This window comes from Lepidochelys olivacea (genome assembly GCF_965140295.1).
Source record: "Lepidochelys olivacea isolate rLepOli2 genome assembly, chromosome: 20".
Taxonomy (NCBI): domain Eukaryota; kingdom Metazoa; phylum Chordata; order Testudines; family Cheloniidae; genus Lepidochelys; species Lepidochelys olivacea.
Window position 1 is genome coordinate 22,010,263 of NC_140430.1, and position 12,606 is coordinate 22,022,868.

At 44.7% G+C, this 12,606-nt stretch overlaps 1 protein-coding gene across 2 annotated transcripts in view; it reads right to left on the reverse strand.

The window, feature by feature from the left end:
• Positions 1–7,909, reverse strand: part of LPAR2 (lysophosphatidic acid receptor 2) — a 45,586-nt gene extending 37,677 nt beyond the window's left edge. Inside the window, exon 1 of one of the 2 annotated variants that reach the window (XM_084609832.1) lies at positions 7,838–7,909. The gene's annotated coding sequence lies outside the window, so the exon portion shown is untranslated. The remainder of the gene's footprint in view (positions 1–7,837) is intronic. The other variant, XM_084609835.1, reaches the window with a different exon arrangement.
• Between the last annotated feature and the right edge of the window lie 4,697 nt (positions 7,910–12,606).

Sequence of the window (12,606 nt, forward strand, 5' to 3'; positions counted from 1 at the left end):
AGTGAGAGCCTCACCACAGCATCTGCCTGGAAGCAAACATTTTACAAAAGGGTTTGGAGTCAGTCATAAAACCTCCTCACTTGGGTCCTAAGGTTGCCAATCCTCCAGGATTGTCCTGGAGTCCACAGGAACTAAAGATTAATCTTTAATTAAATATTATGCCATGAGGTGAAACCTCCAGGAATCCGTCCAACCAAAATTGGCAACCCTCTTGGGCCCTGATCCTGTAATTGGCTCCTCGGGGCTCGGCACAGTGGTCTGCTCCAGCAGATCCAAATATAGGAATCAGGGTCCAAGACTTTTCGTTTTTCACATGACAAGATTTCCAGGGGGCAGATTCTGATCTCCATTGTATGTGGAAAAGGCAGAGCTGCGATAGCTTCAATGGAGTTACTACACAACTGAGACTTCATCTGGCCCTGTGACATTTCGGGTTTTTTCCTAAAAAGGCAGTCTTTGTAACCTGGTTTGCAATTCTCTCCCATTCATTTTTACACATTTGGTTCTTTTTTGTGCCATTTTCATAGAATCATAGAATCATAGAATATCAGGGTTGGAAGGGACCCCAGAAGGTCATCTAGTCCAACCCCCAGCTCAAAGCAGGACCAATTCCCAGTTAAATCATCCCAGCCAGGGCTTTGTCAAGCCTGACCTTAAAAACCTCTAAGGAAGGAGATTCTACCACCTCCCTAGAATTTTGTTAACTTTATACTCCTATAAGCTTTGATATCAAGCATTTAGCCCTTTTTTCAATGGAAAATAAACATAATCATAATTAAAAACATTACAGACCAAGTCATTTTCCTTTTTTTTCAGCTTTTTTTTTGCCACGAAAAAGCTGACTTTTACCCTGACAAACACCCAGCCTTACTTATAACTAAGCCCTTCACGTCTGGAGAGTAGGAAGCCTGCCAGTTACATTTACAGAACTGTTATATATTAAAAACATTTATATGTATTTTAAATTAGTTTAAAAGGGCAACAAAGCTGATGGTCACGCAGGCCCTCACTGCTAAATATCTCAAACTGACTGTTTAAGCACAGACTGAATTACAGCTCTACAAATCTTTTTTTAAAATAAATGATAGAGGAGGGCAGCCAGTGCTCTGAAAGGATTCCAGCCACAAACAGTTGATCTAAATGCCCAGACGTGCACATTTAATTTAATTTGTTCCAGATTTTCTCTGTTGCATGCACTTGACTTGTGTATATTAAGGTGTGCAACACCCAAGGGTGTGTCTGTGCCATGTTGCAAATTAAAGGGCAGAAGCAGATTGTCACCCACGGTCTGAGCATTCAGTCCAGTGAGTACAATATTCTTCTAAAGTTTGAAATGTGCAAGGCTTGGCTAAACATTTGATATTCATATATTCAGCTAATTCATGCTCTTGCTCTCTGTGTTGCTACAAGCGCCGTTGGCTCCATGTGTCCACAAGAGAGGAATAAATCAGTGTAACATAAAACTTAAAAGAAACAAAAACAAGAATAGAAACCACATCATCCATTTTTGTTCCTGATGTCTTTTTTGGACCCAACAAGAAATTCAGAGAAACACTCACGTTCCGCTGCATCTTCCACCCAACATACTTCCTCCTCTGATCTGCTAGCAGATTTTTGAATTTATTAGAACAGAACATTTAACAATTAAATGAGAACATTGTCCATATATTGCATTCATATAACACCCTGCAGGATCCCAAAGCTGGTTACAAGCTAATATACAAACCATAGCTGTGGATCACTTCACTGACCACTGAAAATATCGAGCCACCTCTGGCGTGAAACATAGCAACTATCTTACAGGATACAGCACACAGCAGCGCTACACAACAATTTAGGACAGGAAGTAAAAGCAAATATTGTAACCAATGGAAACTGCAGGAGTAATTAATGTAATTTTCTGATCTAGTATTTGCTAGAGCTAAGGAACTTGAAACCAAGGAAGCGTGGTGCATAAGGGTGACATTAGCAATTTTTTTTAAAGGTAAAAAGACAAAACTATTCATATACTGAGTACCATATCCCGTATTAGAGTGATTTCTATGTCTGTTACTTGGCATAACACCACTGCCACTTCTTTGAGCACCTAGGTGGTGCAACTTGGAAATCGAGAACTGATCCAGCTCAGTTCATGAATTCTGCAGGAATTGCAGTGCACATAGATATGCAATCCTTTGGAAGTGCTTAGCACTCTGGAATGGATTCCGCTGAACTCATGGCTGCAGCAAGAAGCCTTTTGAAGTTTATGACAGGTTTCAGAGTAACAGCCGTGTTAGTCTGTATTCGCAAAAAGAAAAGGAGTACTTGTGGCACCTTAGAGACTAACCAATTTATTTGAGCATGAGCTTTCGTGAGTTACAGCTCACTTCATTGGATGCATACCGTGGAAACTGCAGAAGGCATTATATACACACAGAGACCATGAAACAATACCTCCTCCCACCCCACTGTCCTGATGTGAGGAGGTATTGTTTCATGGTCTCTGTGTGTATATAATGTCTTCTGCAGTTTCCACGGTATGCATCCGATGAAGTGAGCTGTAGCTCACGAAAGCTCATGCTCAAATAAATTGGTTAGTCTCTAAGGTGCCACAAGTACTCCTTTTCTTTTTGAAGTTTATTACACCCATTTCAAACAAGTCAATAAATACATTTAAACATCAAATAGAAAACATTTGGGTTTATGTATTTTACTGTAGAGGACATTCAACTTCTTTAATAATTGTAACAGCTTATCAGAACCCCCATTTCTTTCCCTTACCCCCATATTCTCCCTCTTTAAACTAGAGAGAACAACATGCCCCTGTCTCATGGCTGAATTGGGCTCATTTAGTTCACATTTGCAGAATGCTTTAAGTTCCTCAGATGGGAGGTGCTAAGTGACTGCATCATCCCTGCATCTGACCCTGCTCCTAACCACACTGAAATGCAGGGCTATCACTAGTTTCTCATCACATCTGCAGCCTCCAGGGAAAATGAAACTGGAGCAAGTTGATACATTTCCCAGGGAGACCAACTCAAGGAGCATCCCCACGTGCCAGCTCCAAGATGGGCAAAGATAGTGGACACAAAACTACACATAAAAGGATTAATGTATCAACTGGCAAGCTAGGGCTGCTATTGATGGTACTATGGCATTCATTGCTTGAGAGGATTTGGCCATTTGCTGGGTATTAATTATTGTTGGGCAAATTATTATTTAATGAACTGTGGCTGCATCCACACAGATACCATGGATGTCAGGAAGGACTGAATGCAGGGCATTCATGACCAAGGATGAAAGTCACTCCTGTACAGCATAAACCTCACGAACCCCCCTTAGCATTCACTTGCTTACTGTGAAATCCAGCTTATTAATACACACCATAATAATCAACTTCACTCCGTCACTGCAGACAATGGAGTCACCATTAGAGATTGATTCATCTTGGCCAGCCAAGAGGGCAGAGTTAAGATTGCTGGGTGCAAGCGAGACTTACAAAATAACAACACCCTAACACAGAGGTGGACAAACTATGGCCTGCGGGCCACAGCCAACCTGCAGGACGGTCCTGCCAGGCACCTGAGCTCCTGGCTGGGGAGACTAGACCCCGACCCCTCCTCTGCTGTCCCCCCTTTCCCGCAGCCTCAGTGCGCTGCGCCGCCGGTGCTCTGGCCCGCCACTCCTGCTCTGAGCGGCATGGTAAGGAGGCAGGGGGCGCCGGGGGGCAGTCAGAGGACAGGGGGCAGTTGGATGAGGCGGAGTTTCTGGGGGGTGGGTAGTCAGGGGACGGGGAGGTTGGATAAGGGTTGGGGTCCCGGGGGGCGGGGGTGTGGATAGGGGTCGGGGCAGTTAGGGGACCAGGAACAGGGGGGTTGGATAGGGGGTGGGAGTCCCAGGGGGCCTGTCAGGGGGCAGGGGTGTGGATAAGGGTCAGGGGGTGTATAGGGGGTGGGGTCCCGGGGAGCAGTTAGGGGCAGGGGTCCCAGGAGGGGGCAGTCAGGGGACAAGGAGCAGGGGGTTGGATGTGGCAGGGGTTCTGAGGGGGGCAGTCAGGGGGCAGATAGGGGTGGGGTCCAGGTTGTTTGGGGAGGCACAGCCTTCCCTACCTGGCCCTCCATAAAGTTTTGCAACTCAGATATGGCCCTCGGGCCAAAAGTTTGCCCACCCCTGCCCTAGCAGTTTGGTTAAAAAAGAGTAACTCTTTTAGCTATGAATACACAGCAGGTTTGATCCTCCCTGGGTCTGCTAGAGGGAATCCCGATCACATGCAGTGGCACAGTGCATTACAATTATTCATCAAAAAATGCATTTTGGAAGTGCACTATTTGTTATCCAGTAATCCCCAGTTTTAAACATGTCAGAGGGAGCAGAACCAATACCCCATGAGTCAGGTGACCAGACACACATCAAGAATAGTGATTAGTCAAAGAACAAATTCCCAGAGGCTGAAAATTATTTGCATGAACCACCTGGCAAAGTATGAATAAGAAAGTTTGGATCAAGTTGCAAATGGCTTGCAAAGAGAAAAAAAGGTCGACCTTTCCAATGCACATTCAGCCTGATGCTGTACCTCTGAAGCCAGTGGGAGGATTGCCATTTATTTCAATAGGAGCAAGTTCGTTATTCCACAGCAAATAATTCAACCAGCTCCTGCAATAACCATTTAGCCTTGCTCACAGACTTCTAGCTATAGTGAGAATCAAATATCCTTGGGAAGAAGAAAGTGTTCCTGCCATTCTAAGGGGGTGCTGGGCAGACTAAAGGTCTTATAAAGCCTTTTACAATTTTCTCTTTCCTGGCGACAGGAAGAGAGCTTTCAGAGTAACAGCCGTGTTAGTCTGTATTCGCAAAAAGAAAAGGAGTACTTGTGGTACCTTAGAGATGAACCAATTTATTTGAGTATAAGCTTTTGTGAGCTACAGCTTATGCTCAAATAAATTGGTTCGTCTCTAAGGTGCCACAAGTCCTCCTTTTCCTTTTAGGAAGAGAGCTGAGTCCCTCCTTGCCAAAGAATCCATGAGGGAAGAACTGCTAGCTCTTTGTCTCTACAAAGAAAAAAAGTGAATGCTGCAGTTGGCACCTTAGTTAGCTAAGACTCTACTACCATCTGAGCATTTAGAGCATTAGAGCTGAGACTTCTAAATTCACTTTTATTGTAGGAGGGAAACCTTCTGGGCCATAATGTTGCATTAATGTCTCAGTGTTAGGATCTTTTGTGCATGACGCTCTCAAAGGCATTTTAAACATATTCGGGGGGGGGGGGGCGGGAGACAGACAGTGTTATTTAAACAACAGCTCTTACTCCTGTAAGCACCCACTTGACATGTGGTGCATGTGCGTGTGCAGTAGCTAGGTCAGAGATGGGCTGACATGAGCCCAGGAGGCCTGGTGCTGCTCCCACTGAAGTCAGCAGTAGATTGTCTAAGAGGCCCCTTGCCTATGAGTCTCTGTCAGTGCCATTGTTGGGTGCAGTATGGAGTATGGGTCCATACTGGCAGGGTCTCTGCTGGCTTCTAGGTACCAAACACCAACAGATTAAGATATTCCTGTTAAAGCCCCAGGTTCTGATCAGATAGCAGCTCTCTGCTTTACGTAGAGGGGATGAGGGTGTTAAAGGCAAACGGCTTAGAAGTGCTAATGGTTTCAAGGACCTTACTTTTGAATGAAGTAGGTTCATAGGTAATGTAAGAAGCTGAGCTGCCCATTTCCAAGGCCCCTTCTTTTAGGCAGTTTTAGAAAATATCCCGTATGTAAGCCAGACTCTCAGCTGGTCCATGCAGATAACAAGAAATAGTGACATATAGCAGGGGCCAGAAGAAAGAAGGTTCTGAGCCCCACAGAGCCCTGAGCGCCCAAAGAGAGCTGCAGGATTTTGTTTCCCCTGGACCCTGCTTTGTAGGAACTGTTATATCTGAGAAGGATCTGGGATCCTTGATAGCCCCTTTGGCAAACCCCACAGGGCTTTGCTCTCAAGGTGGTGGTATCAAGGTATCTCCACAAGGGAACACAGTCAGATTGGACAGACTGCCTGGAGAGCCCCTTTCTTTGAAGGAAGTGACACAGGGATAGCCCCCCTGAAGCCCCAGGTACGGATCTGCTCCAACCCTTCCTGCTGACAATTAAAGACCTGACTATCAGAAGATAAGTCAGGAAACTCTGACTGAGCTTCCCTGATCCCTGCCTCAATTAACTCACAGATGCTCCTTCCGGAACAGGAGGCAGAGCCTTAATTTATTTAAACACAAATGCCAGAGAATAAACAACAAAGCAGTAGGCAGCAAGACCATGAGAAACTACAAATACCAGCTCATTCTGAAGTGTCCCTGCCTGCCCACTTAAGCTGAACATGAAGAGGGAAAGATGGTGAAATTCAGTCTGGCATTGAGACATTTAAAACTGGCCTGGGAAAAGGTTGGCCCTGGAGAGGACCTCGTCCGGAACATGCCTGCAGCGGCCCCTGGCAGGAGAACGGAATTTTCAACCAAGCCTGAAGGATTTAGGTGCCCAGTTTGAATGAAAGTGGATGGCAGAGGCTGCTTTGAAAATCCTGGCTACATGCCCTGCTAGATCCTTCCCATCTAGCTCTAGTTTCTATGGGATCCTGTTACTGGTTTAATGTAAGTGACTCTAGTTCAGTGGTTTTCAACCTGTGGTCCACGCACCCTGAGGGTCCTCAGACTATCTCTAAGATTTCCAAAGGAGTCTGCATGTACATTTGAAATTTTTTAGGGGTCCATAAATGAAAGAAGGTTGAAAACCTTTGGTCTAGTTGATATTCATGGAAGATGGGAACACGTGTAACTGAGGGGAGGATTTGGCACACAATCCACATTTTTCTGCTGCACACAGCAGCTACTAATGGAGTATTAAGTTTAAAAGGTCATTAATCTGCTCAATCATACCCCACACACAAATACTGATCCCAAAGTAAAATCCAAATAACACAGGCCCAGGCTCTGCCCCCGTAGATTGTGGAGTTGCTTCACATTTACACTGGTCTCAATGAGAGCAGAATTTGGCCCTCTGGGTAGGGGAAAATAGAATTAGGGCCTGATCCTCGACCCACTAGAACCAAGGGAGGGAGTCCCATTTATTCAATGGGCATTTAATCCAGGCCCCTAATGCACTCACTCAATGTCAATGGCAGAGGGAGAAAACTCAGATTTCCAGGTGAGATGTGTAAAGAGAGGAAGCCTGAGGAACACAGGAAGTTATAGCTGCCTAGCAACTGTTACCTGCACCACCGCTTCAAGGCCAAGAAGCTCATCAAGTGAGCAGCCCCTTGTGTGTGTCTGCCTCTCTCACAGGCCCTGGTGCGCGGGGCTCCCTTCCTGATGGCCTTGGAATCCACATCCAGCCTCTCTCAGCTCTAGTGGGAAGCAGTGCCTGCATGGGACAACTCTTCCCATCAGGAATGGATTCTGGTGGGAAGAGGGGGTTCTGGCCCCCCAATAGGGATCCAACTACCCCCCTGTTTAAGGATCTTGTACTTAACAGAGGATCCAGTAGTGATGGCACCATGATCACAGAGATTGGGTTGTAATTGTTTTAAAATAAATAGTTAATTGGAAATTTTTTTTTAAAAAACCCTGCTATTATATGGATAATTAACTTTATCTGAGCCAGTTACTAGCTGCTTTCCCTTCCATTGAAAGGTTTAGTAGCCGACATTTGCTGAATATGTCAAGACATAACTGTGTTAGGGGTTTGGGGAAGGGGAAATGTGCCAGGCAGAAACAAAAATTTTTTTTTACTTTTTGCTGATAAAATCCCTCCCCCCATCACAGCAGGAGTCAGTAGCCAGGAATAGGAGCCCCAGGTCAGGAACCAGAGTCAAGGGTCAGGGCCAGGTTACCTGGAACAAGGCAAGGCTGGAACAAGCAGCTAACAGCCAGGAACAAAGGCTTTGAACAACCACCACTGCTCCAGCTGCCGGGTGTAAGCTGATCTGTGGACTCTGCCCACCAATCAGGCAGGGTGGCCAATCAAACAGTCCACTACAGGCCAGCTGTGCTGGTTAGGTTGCTGGGAAACTGAGTTTCCTGATTCCTGACACCAAGTCTCAGAACTATGGCCCCTTTTTGTACACATTTCACCTTCTATTTAACCTCACAATTTTAATGGATAGTTGAATTTTCCTAATCTATCAGATTCAGTTTCTTTAACCCAATTGTTGCCTCACAATGATGGTGCCAGGAGGCACCCAGCCTGGAATCAAGGTCTCCAGTTGTGAAACCCTCAGGCCTTTAATTCACTTTATGATAAGAGGGTCATTGAGCACTGCTGAGACTCAGAAGTGTCTTCATTGGCTGGATTAGGTGGTTGTATTATCCTGAATTAATATTGACTGATGAAAACAAGCTCAAAGCAAGCGGTTTGTTTCTTGATGGTTTGGCTGATAAAAGTCTCCTTGTTAAGGTTACTAGGGCTTTACCTTCCCATGATCTGTAAACCTATCATAACTGCATCCCCTAGGAACCAGCTCAGAGCCACAGGGTCAGAGAGCAGCTGCCTGGAAAACAGCTAGCAGCAGATAGGCCAATAAACAAGGGATTCTCTGCCCCTGCTTTGAAATGGGACATGAGCATGAGACCTGGCTGGGGATAATTCCACTTCATAGACTTATCCAGGACTGTGAATTATGTCCTGCAATACACACTTGAGGACCAGTCCTTTAAAGTAGAAATAAGGCACCAAAGACAGGAAGGAGCCTAGGAGCACAATGTTTCCCTGTGTGAATTAGTTTGAGCTCTTACATTTCAACTTCAAAGAACAAAATAAATAAAATATTAGATACATCTGAAAAAACAAAGTCTGGAGGACACCCAAGGCCCCCAAGCTTGCTGGCCCAGAATAATCAAGATTTCCCTTGCATAATGACAGGTTTCAGAGTAACAGCCGTGTTAGTCTGTCTTTGCAAAAAGAAAAGGAGTACTTGTGGCACCTTAGAGACTAACCAATTTATTTGAGCATGAGCATGAGCATAAATTAACCAATTTATTTGTGCATCCGATGAAGTGAGCTGTAGCTCACGAAAGCTCATGCTCAAATAAATTGGTTAGTCTCTAAGGTGCCACAAGTACTCCTTTTCTTTTTGCAAGATTTCCCTGCAGCCGCAACCATTGATGCCCTCACAATCAATCTAGTTGTTAAAACAGTAAGACCTCAAAATGGCCCTTGGGGCTGTATGAAAAAGACTGAGTTAAAGCCCATTGCCAGACTAGCCTGTGTGTGTCCTGTTATGGGGTCTACCGTTAAAACCAGCATGCTTTAGCGCCATCTTGTTATACCAGACTTTCCCAGCTGAGGGCAGATATTTCGAGGGCTGGAGCTTGCCTTAGTCCCCTTTGAAAATCCCCTGTACTAGAAAGAAGAAAAAAAAACAACCACCACAACCAACAAAATCCTAGGTTTCAGAGTAACAGCCGTGTTAGTCTGTATTCGCAAAAAGAAAAGGAGGACTTGTGGCACCTTAGAGACTAACCAATTTATTTGAGCATAAGCTTTCGTGAGCTACAGCTCACTTCATCGGATGCACAAATAAATTGGTTAATTTATGCTCATGCTCATGCTCAAATAAATTGGTTAGTCTCTAAGGTGCCACAAGTACTCCTTTTCTTTTAACAAAATCCTAGCATTTATACAACTCTTTTCAGCAGTAGATCTCAAAGCACTTTATCACCATAGGAATTTGAGGATGGTCTGTTCTCTGCCATCTGTTCACCAGGGTTTTGGCTAGTCTGAGTTTCAAATGACTTATTGCATGCAGTAGCTGACACCGTTGTGTGAGATAGCTGGCAGGAAAGCGCATCTTCCATTTTTTGAGGGAAGCGTCTGAGGTAGAGGAGAGGAGACAATGGTGCCCGCAGCTGACAGCAGGCTGCCATTACTGTTTTATGTAATATATTTTAAAAAATAAAGTGGTTACAAAAGACAAAAATCTTCTTGCCTTAATCAGAACTCCACCACAATGGGGAAGAGGCTTCCATCACCACCCACGGGATGCTGTTCCCTAGCAAGTTCAATCTCTCTGCTAGGAAGTGGTGCCTGTGATAGCTCACTCAGCCTGGATTCTCCATTACTCAGTTTCAAAAGCAGAATAAGTGCCACTCGCAGCCCCTGCTGGAGTTCTGTGAGAGGTAAATCAAGGCAGAGGATGGGCCTCAGTCTCAAAGGAAAGGAAATTGCATACTCTGCCTTCTCTCCCCAGTCTCTGTTGGGTTGTAATAAAAGTGTGACTCACCAAAAAACTGTAAAAGATGGATATGTGTTGCTTGGACTCAGTCACCTGACCTGGGTCAATGTCACATGGCTGGGTCAGCATCCATAGTCAAAGAGGCCTAACACAAAAAATGCAAGCACTTAGATACCACAATGACAGGGATGGATGGATAGACAGATTAGCTAGAATGATTTTGGACCCCTCTTTCTGTCTGGGAGTTTGTCCAACTGTGTTCAGACCCTCTCAGATCCCCAGTGAGAGGCAGATAAGTTTAATTAGAAAACGCTTCTCTGTAGCAACATATTTAAACTGCTCCCCCCGCTGTTCCTCAGACATTCTTGTCAACTGCTGAAAATGGCCCAACTTGATTATCACTGCAAAAGGTTCCTCCCCCACCCCTGCTCTCCTGCTGGTAATAGCTCACCTTGCCTGATCACTCTCCTTAGAGTGTGTATGGTAACACCCACTGTTTCATGTTCTCTATCTATATAAAATCTCCCCACTGTATTTTCCACTACATGCATCTGATCAAGTGAGCTGTAGCTCACGAAAGCTTATGCTCAAATAAATTTGTTAGTCTGTAAGGTGCCACAAGTCCTCCTTTTCTTTTGATGGATACCGACTGAATATGGCTGCTACTCTGAAACCATATTTAAACTGAGTGACTCATCCTGTGAGGGGAGACTATGAAGAAAATGCCTGCATGTGGCAGTGATTACAGCTAACTGGTTTAAATTATGTGGGCTGCGGATGGTAGTTGAGGGGGAAATGCACAGCATCTTCAGGCTGCCTTTGGTAATGCATTCTGCTTCCTGTCTGTGCTGGAAAGGCTATTGCAATTAATGCTCTAATCTGCTGGTTTGTTAGCTCAGAGTAATGCTGTGGGGGATGGGACTGGAACGATCACTCTTCGCACCCCACAGGGAGAAGAGGCAAAATACTGATTTAGATGCTTCACTTGTTTGTCAGAAGGGCTTTGGTAGCTGGATAGTGGGGGAATTTGGGCAGGATCTTTTTTTTGTGTGATTAATGATTTAAGATGGAAACCTTGAATTTAGATTAATTTGTCCCCATGGAATCAACGCCTAGAGATCCCTGCAGCATCTCTAAAAGATATACACTGCTGCCCTTCCCTCCACTGCAGCTGTCATGGGTCATTTGCAGCTTGTTTTTTGGTTACACTGAATAAGGAAGAAACAAAGATAAGCTGGATTTTTGCCCCAAAACGCAAGAGACAGTCAGCTGCTCCAGGCCTTTACTTGTGACCTCCATTCTTTAACATCATGCAATTGTGAGGAAAATCATGAATGGTGTGGAGAAAGTGAATAAGGAAGTGTTATTTACCCCCTTCACATAGCACAAGCACCAGCAGGTTTAAAACAAACAAAAGGAAGTACTACTTCACACAATGTATAGTCAACCTGTAGAACTCATTGCCAGAGGATGTTGTGAAGGCCAAAAATATAACTGGGTTAAAAAATTAATTAGATAAATTCAGGCAGGGTTGGTCCATCAATGGCTATTAGCCAAGATGGTCAGGGATGCAACCACATGCTCTGGATGTCCTTAGCTCATGACTGACAAAAACTGGGACAGGATGACATGATATGGAGTCCTGTTCTGTTCATTTCCTCTGAAGCATCTGGCACCAGCCATTGTCACAAGACAGAATACTGAGCTAAATGGACCATTGATCTGAACCAGTGTGGCCATTCTTATGTTCTTAGGGGTCATTTCCTTTTATTCCTGTAATTTGATCAGACAGGGAACAAAGGCAATCCCATAGACACATCACAGTAAGAACTGACTGCATCTCCAGGGATGCTAACTGGGAAAACTTAAAACATCATGGAGTGAATAGCTTTTTAAATGTTTCTCTAAGGCATGCAGCAAACCCACCACAAGTGGGAAAGATTTGCCTGACCATCCATCCATACTGAAGGATTCTCCCTCCACGTATGAGAGTTTTGGCAGTGCTGGAGCCCTGGATGGAAAGACAGCCCTGACACTGATTTTACTGAATAAATATCAGCCCTGCAGAAAGCAGTGAGCAATGTCGATTTACTTAGTGAGCACATTTTCACAAGCAGCATTGTTGTATTTATTGGAATGCCTGAAGGAAAAGCAGAGGGCATAGCTGGATGGCAGAAATTGTACCGTTTCGATTAGGCAAAGGCTTCAAAGCTTCCCCTACAAGGAGTAGCATATGCTTTTTCACACAATGCCCAAGTAACCTGTGGAGCTCACTGCCACATGATATATTTGAGGTCAAGAGTTTAATAGGACTAAGGAAAAGGTTGATCCCTTAAGAATATGTGCCAGCTAGTTATGCTAGACTATCTGTTCAGCCTTGTATTTAGCTGTGACATTGAGTGCCTTTTCCAGACCTGAGGAAGAGCTCT